Source organism: Arachis ipaensis, chromosome B01, assembly GCF_000816755.2.
Source record: "Arachis ipaensis cultivar K30076 chromosome B01, Araip1.1, whole genome shotgun sequence".
NCBI classification, from domain to species: domain Eukaryota; kingdom Viridiplantae; phylum Streptophyta; class Magnoliopsida; order Fabales; family Fabaceae; genus Arachis; species Arachis ipaensis.
The window spans coordinates 99,238,207-99,252,683 of NC_029785.2; the positions used below are offsets into that span (position 1 = coordinate 99,238,207).

The window sequence follows — 14,477 nt, forward strand, 5'->3', positions numbered from 1 at the left end:
AACTCTTGGCTAGACATAGGTAATTGAGATCACCATCCTTGGCTACAAACCATATATTGACAATTACGAAGAAACCGAGCTCATTAAGTCTACCTCCAAAAGCTTTAAGTACGTAATGTCTACTCCTAAGCTTGAGGTACGTCAAATAGCTTGATCAACATCAATCCATAAGTCCTAACCTAGCTACTAATTAACTTAGTGGTAGGCTAGAGTCAATGGTTATCAAATTGACCACTAAGGGTTCTCAAATCACCAATTCAATGAGACCCAATGACTCAAGGTCACTTAATTCCCTTAGCCTAGGCCAAGAGTAAAGAAAGCTACTCAAAAAATAGTGTAAACATTTTATCAAAAACCTAGAGTGCAATAAAAGTAAACATCACAAAATGCTAGAATTAATGAAACCCATAACTATCATAAGCAAGAATTCAACAATAGCAATGAAGATAAACATAAAAGAGACATGGAAACATAAAATTGCATTAGAAGAAATTAAGATCCAACAATGGTTCATCAACATAAAAGAGAGCAAAATAAGAAGTGACAAGTAAAACTAGAAGAACAAAGATGTAATAACAAGAAATTAACAAGAGAAACTAAGAAGATTAAGACAATAGAACACTAAAATATAAAGAGAATTGGAATCAAAATATGAATTGAAAGATAACTTTGAGAGAGATTAACCTAACTTTACCCTAATTTCTATCCTAAATCTTGAGAGAGGAGAGAGCTTCTCTCTCTAGAATTCTACCCTAAAACATCATGAAAACTCAAACTATGGCTATTTGGTTCATTCCCTTTCAATCCTTGGGTTCAATAGCATCAGAAATGAGTTGGATTTGGCCCAAAATGCTTCAGAAATCATTGGCCACGAGTTGCTAAAATGGACCCACGCTGATCCTACAATGTGTGTGCGTGATACACGCGTACGTATCTCTGGACGCCAGGCAACTATGGCAAATTTTATATCATTTTGAATTCCCAGATGTTAGCTTTCCAACACAACTAAAACCGCCTCATTTGGACCTCTGTAGCTCAAGTTATGATCGATTGAGTGCTTTTTCTTCATCAGTTCTCCATTTTTACATGCTTTTTCTTCATTCCTTCAATCCAATCTTTTCCTTCTAAACCTGAAATCACTTAACAAACATATCAAGGCATCGAATGGAATTAAAGTGATGGTGGTGCCTTAGCCGGTGTTCTCTTGGTTCTACTTCTTGCTGGTGTCTTGTCAATGGCCTTCTCTTTTCCTTTCTTGGTACCCATTCCTAAGGAAGAAAGAAAGAGGAAGACTGTTAAATATATATAACTAAAAACCGGAGGGGAAAAATTCCAAGTGATAATGAATACCAAAGAAAATATAAAAGCTTAAATACATGGTAGCTACAACATGTAGGTAAGACATCAATTAAGAGCAAGAAGGCAATTCATAATAATTAGATGCAAGAGGGTAAAAGCATGCAAGTAATAGGCATCAGAAGCATAATTTAAGCATCAATAATTAAATGTACCAAATTAAAGAGCACTTAGATGATGACAAGTGTGAATGATAATCCCAATACATGCGGAATGCAAGTGTTGTGAAAAAGAAGCATTCAAGTAAAAGAGTAAAAGAAAATATGATTCAAAATGCCATAAGAGCTTTTCCACAAACACTTGGCGTGCAAGTTAAAATATGAATGAAAATAATGAATCCAAATGTATGAGAGCCAAATGTAAATGTCAATTGTCAAATTACTCCTCATAAGATCCACAAGCTTAATTATAATGAGGTACTACCCAAATAAAGCTCCAACACCAACATAAATAAATGCATGGAAAAATAATGCAAAATAAACCACAAATAACTAAGCTAATAAAAATTGAGAAGAAAGATAAATTATTAATATGCAATAATGAAAGAAGAATGAAAGAGTAGAGGAGAGGAAGAAAAGAAACCTGAGGGAGAAGATGAAAAAGGGAAGAAGAAAGTAGTAGATAGTAAGAAGGAGTAAGGAAGGAAGAAGGAAGAAGAAAGAAGGAAGAATTAGGATGGAAAGAGAATTAGGATTGGGGGAGGGAATAAGTGAATTATGGGCGGCGTACTGGTTTAACCATGCGACGCATGCAACGCGTACGCGTACGGCACGCGTACGCGTGGGTCGCACAAGTTTAAAGCGACGCGTACGCGTCTGGGACGCGTACACGTGACAGTAGTTGTGCCAATCACGCAAGACCAGCCCTGCGCACACACAACTCTCTGTTCAGTCTGGGCTGGGGGCCAAAATTACATATGACGTGTGCGCGTCAAGCACGCGCACACGTGGATAGTCACATAGTGAAACCGACACGTACACGTCAGGGACGCATACGCGTGGCTAAATTGGTGCCTCTAGCACAGTTCTAGCCCTAGACCATCACAACTCTCTGTTCGAACACCCATTTACGTCGATTTCCCTATCCACGCGTGCACGTCCTTGACGCGTACGTGTGAAGTGCCAAGGTTGCAATTGACACGCACATGATGACAAGTCATCTTATTCTAGCTTTTCAAGCATTTTTCACTTGTTTCATTAGGTTTTATGCACTTTCTTGCATTAGAAGTAAGTAATTTGGAGTGGTTTTGCATGGGTTTAAGATAGAATTAGTTGGTTTTTGAATGATTTATGAACCTTGTGAATTTGGTGATGCTTTGATCGGTTGTTTTGATTACTTGTAGGTGAAGAAATGGTTGAAGAAGGAATTTTTGGCATGCTTTTGAAGTTAAAGCACGCTTTGGACCTTAGGCCATGCTTTGGAAAAGCGTGACCTAAGGAAACAAAAGCGTGGTGCATCAACCAAGGAGGCAAGGGGTATAGTGCTTAGTGAACCCACTTAACTGAGCGCTAGCCTAGCACCAAACCAAGCAAGGCCAGTGGAAGTACCAAATGACCAAAGGAAGCATGGCATTAAGTTATCTTACTTAACTGAGCACTACAAGAAACAAAGAAAGCATGGGCGCTCAGTTAACAAAGTTAACTTTATCGGGCTCCCCATGAAAGAAAATCGAAGTGTATTGTACCAAAATGGGGGAGCCAAGTTTCGAACCAAGCACCTGATGGAACCAAGGGAAGCGCTACTCCACTTTGCCAAGGAAATTGGCACCAAAGTGCATCCATTAGGACTCGAACAAGGGAGCTCCTCTCTTGCAAGGAAGGAGCGCTATTTCACATGCAAGAAATTGGGCACCGAATTGCATCCACCAAGAGTCGAACTTGGAGCTTCTTCACAAGCAAAAGGCACTACCTAAGTAGGGCAAGGGTGCTCAGTTACCTTACTTAACTGAGCACTACCTTGTATTGCTAGGCATAAGGGAAAATTGGCTCCACAATTTCTCTCAGCAAGGATCGAAGTTAGAAACCCATGCAAGCAAGGGGGCACTAAGTTAACAAAGTTAACTTAATGCTATGAGCGCTACACAAGGGAGTTTGGCACGTGACAAAATAGCCTTGACACAAGCATGGGTGCTCAGTTACCTTAAGTAACTGAACGCTAACCTGGAGCAAGGCACGAACCAAAATGAGCCAAGGATCAAGCAAAATGAGCGCTCAGTTAGTTTAGTTAATTGAACGCTCCCCTGGAGGTGCACCATGGATCCAATTTTAATTCAATTGCCACTTTGGATCCAATTCTTCACCAAATGAAAAGCCCACTCCAAATCCTGAAGATCAAAAATAGAAAGTGTATAAATAGGACTTAGTTTGATCTAGAGAGGACCTTTTGCTTACCTTTTGTTTTTTCATTTTGATTTTGTGCTTTGAATTGGGGAATTGGGATTGAGAGCTGAGTTCTCTCCTCCTTGTTCTCACTTTTGCATTTCTGGCTTTCTGTTTTTGAATTGTGGATAGAGATTGAAGGAATTCTGTTTCAATCCTTGATCTGCAATTCATCTTTGTTCTCTTCTGTATAATTCTAAGAAATTGTGAATTGGATCTAGCTCACTGTCTTCGTTTTCATTTCTTCTGCTACATTTGCTATCTACTCTTAGAATTTGAATTGAGATTGAAGAGCTTCATTGATTCTAAGTTTGAGAATCATCTTTTACCTCTCTTCTCAAGTGTTCCAAGAAGTGGATCTGAATTTCTTTTACTGTTTTCATTTTCTTTTTTTCTACAAATTGTTCTCTGTTGGATCAAGAAAGAAATTGAGATCTAGACTTGTTTTCTAGTCTCATTGAGCCTCTGAGATCTTGAATTTCTTTCCTAGCTCTTACAATTAAGTTGAATCTACTTTCTGTTTGGTTCTTCACTGCAACTTTTCCAATTCTATTTAGATCTACTGCACTTATTTCATCTTCTTTGCTTTTTGTTGTTAAATTCTGAATCCCAGCATCCCACACCCCTTTATTATTCAAACAATTTATATTTCTTGCACTCTAAACTTCAGCTGTTTACATTTCTTGCAATTTAAGTTTCAGTCATTTACATTTCTTGCAATTTAAGATTCAGCTATTTTACTTCTTCTGCTTTTTAATTTACTGTCAATTCCCTCTCTCTCTTTTAGTTTCATGTAATTTAGCTTCTATTGGTTACAATTCAATCAAATCATCAACTGTTTGCTTAACTAAATCAACCACCTAGCTAAAATTGCTCAATCCTTCAATCTCTGTGGGATCGACCTCACTCATATGAGTAATTACTACTTAATGTGACCTGGTACACTTGCCAGTGAGTTTAGGTGTTGGAATTCCGGTTCCAACCCATCAAGTTTTTGGCTCCGTTGCTGGGAATTGATCTAGATTAACAATGATTAAGTAACGTGGTGGTCTAGATTAAACACTTTTTCTTTTTCTTTTTACTATGCATACTAACTGTTTGAATTTTTGCTTAAGCTAATACTAACTTCACTCTAGCAATAGAGTGTTTAATTCTAGTTCCTGGTTCTGTGTTTATGTCAGGTGGAAGAAGCGATGAATCCACACCTTTTGATCCTGAAACACTTTGGAGGTTGAGAAGAGAACCAAAAAATGGAGGAAAATCTAACAAATCCACCAGTGGGAGTGGCCAACTACAATGGTCAACCCTAGAGGAGAGTTTTGGCTTCATATACGTTTGCTAATCCAAGACATTGTGGGAGTAGGATCCTTACCCCAAATGTCAATGCAAACAACTTTGAATTGAGGCCACAACTCATCACTTTGGTACAAAACAACTGCTCCTATGGAGGAAGCTCTCTAGAAGATCCAAATCAGCATTTATCTACTTTCTTGAGGATCTGTGACACAGTGAAGTCCAATGGTGTGCATTCAGAAACATATAAATTACTACTATTCCCATTTTTATTGAGGGACAATGCTGCTCAATGGCTTGAAACCTCTCCACAAGGAAGCATCACTAGCTGGGAGGATCTAGTGAATAAATTCTTGGCCAAGTTCTACCCACCTCAAAGGATTATCAGGCTCAAGACTGAGGTGCAAACCTTCACACAGATGGATGCAGAATCTCTCTATGAGGCATGGGAGAGGTACAAGGCCCTGATTAGAAAATGTTCCCCTGAAATGTTTAATGAATGGGACGTCCTTCAAAATTTCTATGAAGGGTTGACTCTGAAGGCTCAGGAAGCACTAGATCATTAAGCAGGAGGCTCTTTGCAACTGATGAAGACAGCAGAGGAGGCTCAAAACCTCATTGATATGGTGGCAAACAATCAATACTTCTTTGCTCATCAAAGACAATGCCAACCATTACAAAGGAAAGGAGTGCTAGAATTGGAAGGAGTGGACACAATCCTAGCTTAAAACAAGATAATGCAGCAGCAAATTCAACAACAATTTGAGCAGATGGCTAAAAGGATTGATAGCTTGCAAGTTGCAGCAGTGAATACAAGCCAACCATCAACCATATGGGGGCAAAATGAAGAAAACCAAGAAGATCAACAGCAGGAACAACCTCAATATGTGCACAACAAAGGCTCAGGCCAAAATAAAGTTTATGGTGACACCTACAATCCATCCTAGAAGAACCATCCAAATCTCGGATGGGGAGATAACCACAACCACAGCCAGCAAACGTGGTAGAAAAATTCAAACCAAAACAACTCAAAAAACACAACTTACACAAACCACGACCAGCAAAACACTAACCACAACCCATACAGAAAACCCCAAAGCAACTATCCCAATTCCAGCTATTATCCACCCAATAACTCAGTCACTAACCAAAACAACCATCATCAACCTTTCACATCCATATTTCACCCACAAAATAACCCCGCAAATAGTTCAAACAACTTCCAGCAACAACCATCTCATTTTACACAACCACAACCAAATTCAGACTCCCAAAGAATCTCTTGTCTAGAGATAATGATGGAGAAACTCATGAAAAATCAAGAGATGGCAAGACAAGATCAGGAAGCAGCACAGAAAGATCAAGCCATAACAAGTAAAAACCAAGAAGCTTCAATAAAAAACCAAGAAGCTTCAATCAGAAATCTTGAGAGGCATATGGAACAAATGGCTAAACGAATTGTAGAGATGGGTGAGAAGCAATCAAATGCATCCCCTAGTGCCACTCAAGACCACCCAAGGGACAAAGAAAAAGCTACAAAGTGGGAGGAGTGCAAAGCAATCATAGTGGGAAGTGAGAAAACCGGGGAGAAAGAAGCCATCAATCAGGAAGAACACAACAGAGAAGTTCCACCAGATGAGACAGAAGAGAGAAGAGAAAAGGATAGAAAGACCAAGAATGCAAAAAGCTCAAAGAGAGACAAGAACATCTTTGAGCCACAGCTACAAAAGAAGAAGGAAGGGGTGAAGCCATATGTCCCCAAACTTCCATACCCTTAGAGGTTCAAAAAAGAAAACGAGGATAAGCAATACTCAAAGTTCCTAGACATATTCAAGACACTTAGCATCAATATTCCTTTCTTAGAAGCACTTGAACAGATGCCAGTGTATGCCAAATTTATGAAGGAAGTGCTGACAAAGAAAAAGTCCCTAAAAGAAGGACAAATTGTTGAGATGACAATGGAATGTAGTATTATTCTCCAAAGAGAGTTGCCAGAGAAGAAATATGATCCTGGGAGTTTTTATATACCTTGCACCATAGGAAACATAACAATTGAGAAGTCATTCTATGATCTTGGTGCAAGAATAAACTTGATGCCTTTGTCTCTAATGAAGAAACTCCAAATTCTCGAGCTAAAATCTACACGAATACTTCTTCAAATGCCTGACAAGTCCATTCAGCAAGCACTTGGAGTTGTAGAGAATGTGCTGGTAAAAATGGGAAAATTACTTCTCCCAGCCGATTTTGTCATCCTGGATATGGAGGAAGACCCTAACACTCCCATCATCCTGGGGAGGCCTGATAAACCACTATTTCATGGTTTATCTTGTGCTTAATTGAGTGGATTTTATCAACTCTTTGCCCACTTATTCATACTATTTGCATGGTTTTACATTTGTCTTCTTAATTATGTGCTATGATTGAAAACATGCTTCTTTGGCCTTTATATTGCTAATATTAATCCTCTCTTATCACCATTAGATTCCTTGATATGTGTGTTAAGTGATTTCAGAGATTACAGGGCAAGAATGGCTCAGAGGATAGAAAGGAAGCATGCAAAAGTGGAAGGAATACAAGAAGTTGGAGAAACCGCTAAGCTGTCCAGCCTGACCTCTTCACACTCAAACGGCTATAACTTTAGCTACAGAGGTCCAAACGATGCGGTTCTAGTTGCGTTCAAAAGCTAACGTCCGGGGCTTCGATTTGATATATAATATGTCATAGTTGCCCTGACGCTAGGTGACGCGACCGCGTGACCCATGCGGCCGCGTCGCAATGACGAAAATTCAGCGTGTTTGAATTCGCAACCAGCGAATTCTGGGCTGTTTCCGACCCAGTTTGCGGCCCAGAAAACACAGATTAGAGGCTATAAAGTGGAGAAATGGATCCATTCATGAGGGGGCTTTCATATTCACAATTTTAGGAGTAGATGTAATTTTTAGAGAGAGAGGTTCTCTCCTCTCTCTTAGGATTAGGATTTAGGACTTCTCTTAGTTTTAGGAGTGACTCTCAATCCCAGGTTCAATGTTTCTTTTATTTATTTTTCCACTTTAATTTATGAATGTCCATGTCAGATTTAAGTTCTTTTGTGAATGAAATTTGAGGTATTTTCAGATTTAATTTTGCTTTGTTTCATTTATAAATGCTTTTAATTTAATTTAGATATTTTCCCTTTTGGCTTTGGTTAATTAATTGGTGACGCTTGAGTTATCAAACTCATTGTTGATTAAAAATTGGAATTCTTCAAGAATTAATTCGAGTTCCACTAACTCTAAAGAAAGACTAGGACTTGAGGAATCAGAATTAATTCATCCACTTAACTTACCTTCATAGTTAGAGGTTAACAAAGTGGGAGAAAAATCCATTCTCATCAGAATTGATAAGGATAACCAGGATAGGACTTCCAGTTCTTATACCTTGCCAAGAGATTTTATTATTATTATTTTATTTTACTTGTAATATAACATATTCCCTCCTTACTTCTAAAATCCCCAATTTACAATCTTCATAACCAATAATAAGAACATACTTCCCTGTAATTCCTTGAGAAGACGACCCAGAATACACAGATTAGAGGCTATAAAGTGGGGGAATGCATCCATTCATAGGGAGGCCTTCAATAATTCACTTTTCATGAATTAGATGTAGTTTTTAGAGAGAGGTTCTCTCTTCTCTCTTAGGTTTTAGGATTAGGATTTCTTATTATTTCTATTTAGGATTTCAACTATCCATCAGGTTCAATATTCCTTTTACTTTATATTTCTCTTTTGCTTTCAGATGTTTTAAGGCTTTCCTTTAATTACTTTTGTTGCCAAATTAGCTTATGAAGTTTCTATGTTAGATTGATTTTCTCTTATTAATGCAATTGAAGTATTTCAGTTTATGATTTTTATTTAGCTTTTTTATATCCTTGGTTTTAATTGATCAATTGGAGACTCTTGAGTTATCAAACTCATCATGATTGATAATTGTTATTTTTGCTAATTGAATTGGATTCCAATAACTCTAGTCCTTTCTTAGGAATTGGCTAGGACTTGAGAATCAAACTAATTAGTGCACTTGACCTTCCTTTGCTTTAGTAAAGGTTAACTAAGTGGGATTAAAACCCAATTATCATCACCATTGATAAGGATAATTAGGATAGGAATTCCAGTTTTCATATCTTGCCAAGAGTTTATTTTATAGCTATTTATTTATTTTACTTGTTCCTTACTTTCAAAACCCCCAATTTACAAAACTCATAACCAATAATAAGAACATACCTCCCTACAATTCCTTGAGAAGACGACCCGAGGTTTGAATACTTCGGTTATCAATTTTTAAGGGGTTTGTTACTTGTGACAACCAAAACGTTTGTAAGAAAGGACTTTTGTTAGTTTAGAAGCTATACCTGCAACGAGGACTTATCTACAAATTTCTAGACCACGCAAAATTTCTCTCTTCAATTCACTTCAGTGTTACTAGGAAGAGTGTCAGGAGGAGTCTCAGGAATTCTCTTGCTCAGTTGACCAACTTGTACCTCTAAATTTCTAATACAGAATCTTGTTTCAGTTATGAAACTATGAGTGGTCTTAGAGAGGTTGGAGACTATAGTTACTAAGTCAGAAAGGCTCTGCTTAAGGGTCTCCATATGCCCCTGAGAAAATGGGAATGATGGTCTGTTTTTGAACCTGTTCTGGGTTCTTCCACCTTGATTATTGTTGAAGCTTTATTGAGGCTTCGGTTGATCCTTCCATGATAGGTTAGGATGATTCCTCCATGAGGAGTTGCAGGTGTTTCCATAGGGTTCTCCCATGTAACTCACTTTCTCCATCATGGGTTGGTCAGGATCATAAGCTTCTATTTCAGAAGAAGCTTCTTGATTGCTGCCAGTTGCAGCTTGCATTCCAGTCAAATGCTGAGAGATCATATTGACCTGCTGGGTCAAGATCTTATTCTAAGCCAATATGGCATTCAGAGTGTCTATTTCAAGAACTCCTTTCTTCTCAGGGACCCCATTGTTCACAGAATTTCTCTCAGAGGTATACATGAATTGGTTGTTTGAAACCATCTCAATGAGTTCTCTTGCTTTTGCAAGCATTTTTTTCAAGTGAAGTGATCCACCTACAGAGCTGTCCAATGATATTTTGGACATCTTAGACAAGCCATCATAGAAGATGCCTAGGATAGACCATTCTGAGAGTATATCAGAAGGACATCTCTTAACACTACAAGAAAAACACCCATTCAGCCACACTTTTTTTAGGTTACATTTGAACCTATTCTATGAATAGGCTATGCTTTTCTCCATGTTACCTTTTTATAGGAGAATAGGATACACAGTTGTGGCTTCATTTAAAATGTGTAGCCTTAGATATTAAAAAAATCACTTATAAAGCATAGCCTTATCTAAATATCTATGGCTACACTTTTTGCATCAAAGACAGCATTTTTAAAGAGTAACCTATTTGTGATGTTTTGGGTGCACTTTACAAATGTTGCCTAATATCTCTAGAATCAAATATAAACAAACACTTAGTAATTTTTTTTGTTTATTCTTCCTTTTCATCGAAATACACTACCCACTTCACATCAGAGAAGAACCTTCACCCTCCTCCTGTCCTCCACTTCCTTTTCCCCTTCCCCCCTTGGCCACCTTCGCCCTTTTCCACTCACCGTCGCCCCTCTTCACCTTCGCCCTTCTCCACTCCCTGCCGCTTCACCTTCGCTCCCCACTCGCCACTGCCGCCGCTCCACATCCTCTTCACCTTCGTCGTTGCACCTTCGTCGTCTCTGCACCCACCATCGCCGGTCACCCCGTCGAATCTGCGCTCATCGTTGCCGCTCAACCTTGTCGAATCTGCGCTCACCGTTGCCTCTCACTCTTGTTGTCTCTGCGGTCACCATTGCCGCGCACTCACCATCGTCATCTCTACGCTCCGCATCATCATCTCTGCGCTCACCATCGTCGAGAAGGTATGTATTGATTTTTATTTTGTTCTGAAATTTGGGAAGTTTAGGATTCCGATTTTAGGGTTTTTTAATTTGGGGTTCTGAAATTCAAGAATGTCATAATATGTAGATATTTGAAAATTGTACTATTCAATGATTAATATCTTATGCTTTGATAATATCAATTTAGAAGAATCCTATGAGGCTCTTAGAGTCTTTGAGATTCTTGCGGTTAGGGAGAAGCCTGATGTGAGGGCGACAACTTGTGCGAAAGTGAATAGGTAGTGCTATAGCTTGCTTACCACTGCAAAACCATGCTTCCTTAAACTTTGAAGCTTGATTATATATAAAAATTTGACATTACCATGTCTTTGGCATTTAGAAATTTACGAGTAATATAAAATGGGTAGCATCCCATCACTTTGAAGAAGAAAAAAAAACCATACAGGATGATCAAAGTTTTGATTTTGTTTTGGACAATGCTTTTAGTTTCATGCAGGAAAGAATGTGGGACTTGGCAAAGACTATACCATTTTTTCCTTGATTGATGAAGTTGTGAAATTTGAGAAATTTGGGTCTGACAGGAAAAAGGGTTAAATGAAGCTTTTTACACCTTGATTATGTTACTTAGAAAAATTATATAGAGTACAAATTGAAGCTTAATTATTATGATTTCTTCTACTTCAGGTGAGTGTTTACCCACGAGAAGTGCAACCTGAGAATCCCAACAGTTATAGAGCAAGGAAGAGGGAGTATTTCAGGATGAGGCACGAACGCAGAAAGGCTAGAGAAGCAGGACCAGTACTTTAACCCCAACTGGTGCTAGCTTCTGTGCCTGATGTTGTCATCACTAATGCAGTGTGCTGATACATGTGTAAAATTTCCCCTGTATCTCTGGTTCCCTTATAGCATTGTATTCAGTTTTGTTTTGAATTTTGAAATACAAAACTAATTATGATTGTATCTTATTTATTTAATTCGGTCAGCAGGCTTATTTATTTTACTGTACGAATAGTACATGATAGGAGTTAAAGTTCTTTTACTACGGTATTGTCTTTCTAATTTTTCGAGTTTATGTTGCTTGTTTCATTTGAATTTTCTTTCTGATTTTGCATCTTGCTTGTTAGGTCCATTGTAGCTTCATAGATGTATAAGTAATCATTGTTTCATACTAGTATATAAGTCTTATACTCAATTATTTCACATCTTCAATGATTCCAAGTCTCATCTATTCTCTTAATTGTAATATATTTCTCTCTTCAGGCTATAAACACTTATTTTGTTAGTAATGCTTCTCACTTGAGTTGATGCTTCACTATTCTTTGAAATTCTCTGCTCTTCTAGTTCATTTTTCTGGTAATAACATCTTCCATTACCCACGTCTTTCAGTTTCTAGTTCATTTTTCATCATTCTGTTAATTGCAAATGATAGGACTAGCTTATGGTTAATTGATTATAGGAAATCTTATGAGGCTCTTTGTCGCTCATCATCTCACTTTTTATCTCATTCGCTCTCTCTTTGTCTCACCCTCTATCACACTTGTTCTCTGTGTTTGGATTTTTCTTCTGTGAATTTTTGAAGGTTTTGGGGGTTCTATTTTTTGGGCTTTCTAATTTTATGAGTTTTTGCTTCTTGCTTCGTTAGGGTTTTCTTTTTTGTTTGAGAATATTATTAGCCTCAAGTGTGCGAATTTTCGCCTCTTCAAACAGAGTTTATTATATCTAACACCATTTGTGGTTTGTGTGTGCTGTGAATTTGTAGAGCTAATGCAGGTAGAAACCAGAAGATTGTGTGTGTATGAATTTTTAGAGCTGATGAAGGTGCCACGAGTAGAGTCAAAGTTAAGAGTATTTTCTTTCAAGATTCAATTTCTGTCTCAGGTATGGTGGTGCTTGCTATAGTTTTCTATATGTTTTGTGGATTTGAACTTTTGATTCAGTTATGCTTTCTTCTTTTTGTAGGTTACAGAATTTAAGAAGAGTTTAAACGCTGTGAACTCTGCTTGTGAAGAGGTACATTGTGCATGAAACTAACAAACTGTGTTATTGGAATTTCTTTGACCTCTTGCATTTTTTCTTGGGAATAGGTCCGAAAGTCTGTCAAGCTGAAGGAGATCATGAAGAAAATTCTTTTTTTGGGTAATACATTAAATCAGAGAATAGCTAGGGGTATGTACTTTTTTCTTTTAAATGTTAATGTCCTTATCATTCTCTGGGACATCGTTCTAGCTCTCTCAATTTTCTATGTTTGGATAATCATAGGCCCTTCTTAATTTTTCAGCAGTTAAAATTTAATTTGATTCTGTTAGATCTTGTCTAATGTAAACTTATAGTTTATGGATTACTATTTATTTATTTAATTTATGCAGGATCCATAATTGGATTATCACTCGTGCTTCTAACAATAAGATGACATTAATGCACTATTTTTGCAAGGTATAATAACAATTGCACTAAAGGAATATATCATTTGATCACTTACCTTCTTTCCATTTTGCTATTTTGGCTCTAGGTTCTAGCTGATAGGTCGCCTGGACTGCTTGACTTCCACTTAGACCTTGTAAGCCTGGAAGCTGCGACTAAGGTGATGATTTATGCTTAGTTGGAAAAAGAAAGTTATTCAACTGCTAACTGCTAGTTTTGTTCGTTTATTGGTTCTGTTTCACTTTGTTCCCCTATAAAACGAAGCACATATCTCTTCTTCTGACTTCTTGCAATGATATGTGTATCACATGAATTAAAAGTTAAGTCACACTTTAGAAGTATGCTATTACTGATCAATGGTTCTTTAAGCTCTTCCTTCTCATCACTGATATTAGATTCGTGCAGCATGTGTCAGGTGCTAAATCTATTCCTGGAAGGCAAAGTTAGTGGAAAGGATAATACAAAGACTAATGAGACTAAGATTCATTTACATCTAGTGGTCAAAGAATAATCCAGGATTATTGGTTACATACTTGTATTCATTGATTTGGTAGGATGATACAGGAAAAGATGGTACCGATGCAAAGAATGATACAAGGAGTGATGCCCAAGCAGCTCAAAAAAGCGAGGGAGAGAAATCTAACCCAGTCACAAAGAAGGATGGAGAGAATAGCACTCCTGTAAAAGCAGCTGTATGATCAATATCTTAATAGCTAGCTACTCGAAAAGTTGTTATTTTTTCTCAATGAATTGCATGCTTACAGGAACCTCCTCCGGACAATGAGTTCGAGAAGCGAATAAGACCAGAGGTGATACCTGCAAGTGAGATAGGGGTTACATTTTTGTAAAGTATTAGTAGTAAATTCTAAGTGATATCATAGTTATTTTGATATGGCTATGCTTATTTTAATATGAGATGTATGAATATTTAAAATTAATATCATTCTAGTACTTTTGGATCATTATTATAAATATATTTTGGCTACAGATAATTTTTATTATTTAAAAAATTATTTAGTATAATTATGTATTTATTTTTATTTTATAATATTCAACTCATTTAAATAAAAATGCAGAATTATTATACATGTAATC

At 37.4% G+C, this 14,477-nt stretch overlaps 2 long non-coding RNA genes across 2 annotated transcripts in view; both read left to right on the plus strand.

Moving 5' to 3' along the window:
- The window catches only part of LOC107618801, a 13,812-nt gene extending 5,497 nt beyond the window's left edge, over positions 1-8,315 (plus strand). Inside the window, exon 3 of the long non-coding RNA XR_001615382.2 lies at positions 8,305-8,315. This is a non-coding gene — a long non-coding RNA (uncharacterized LOC107618801). The remainder of the gene's footprint in view (positions 1-8,304) is intronic.
- Positions 12,781-13,128, plus strand: LOC107618797. The gene is made up of 3 exons (XR_001615381.2): positions 12,781-12,839; positions 12,921-12,971; positions 13,046-13,128. It is a non-coding gene; the product is annotated as an uncharacterized LOC107618797 (long non-coding RNA).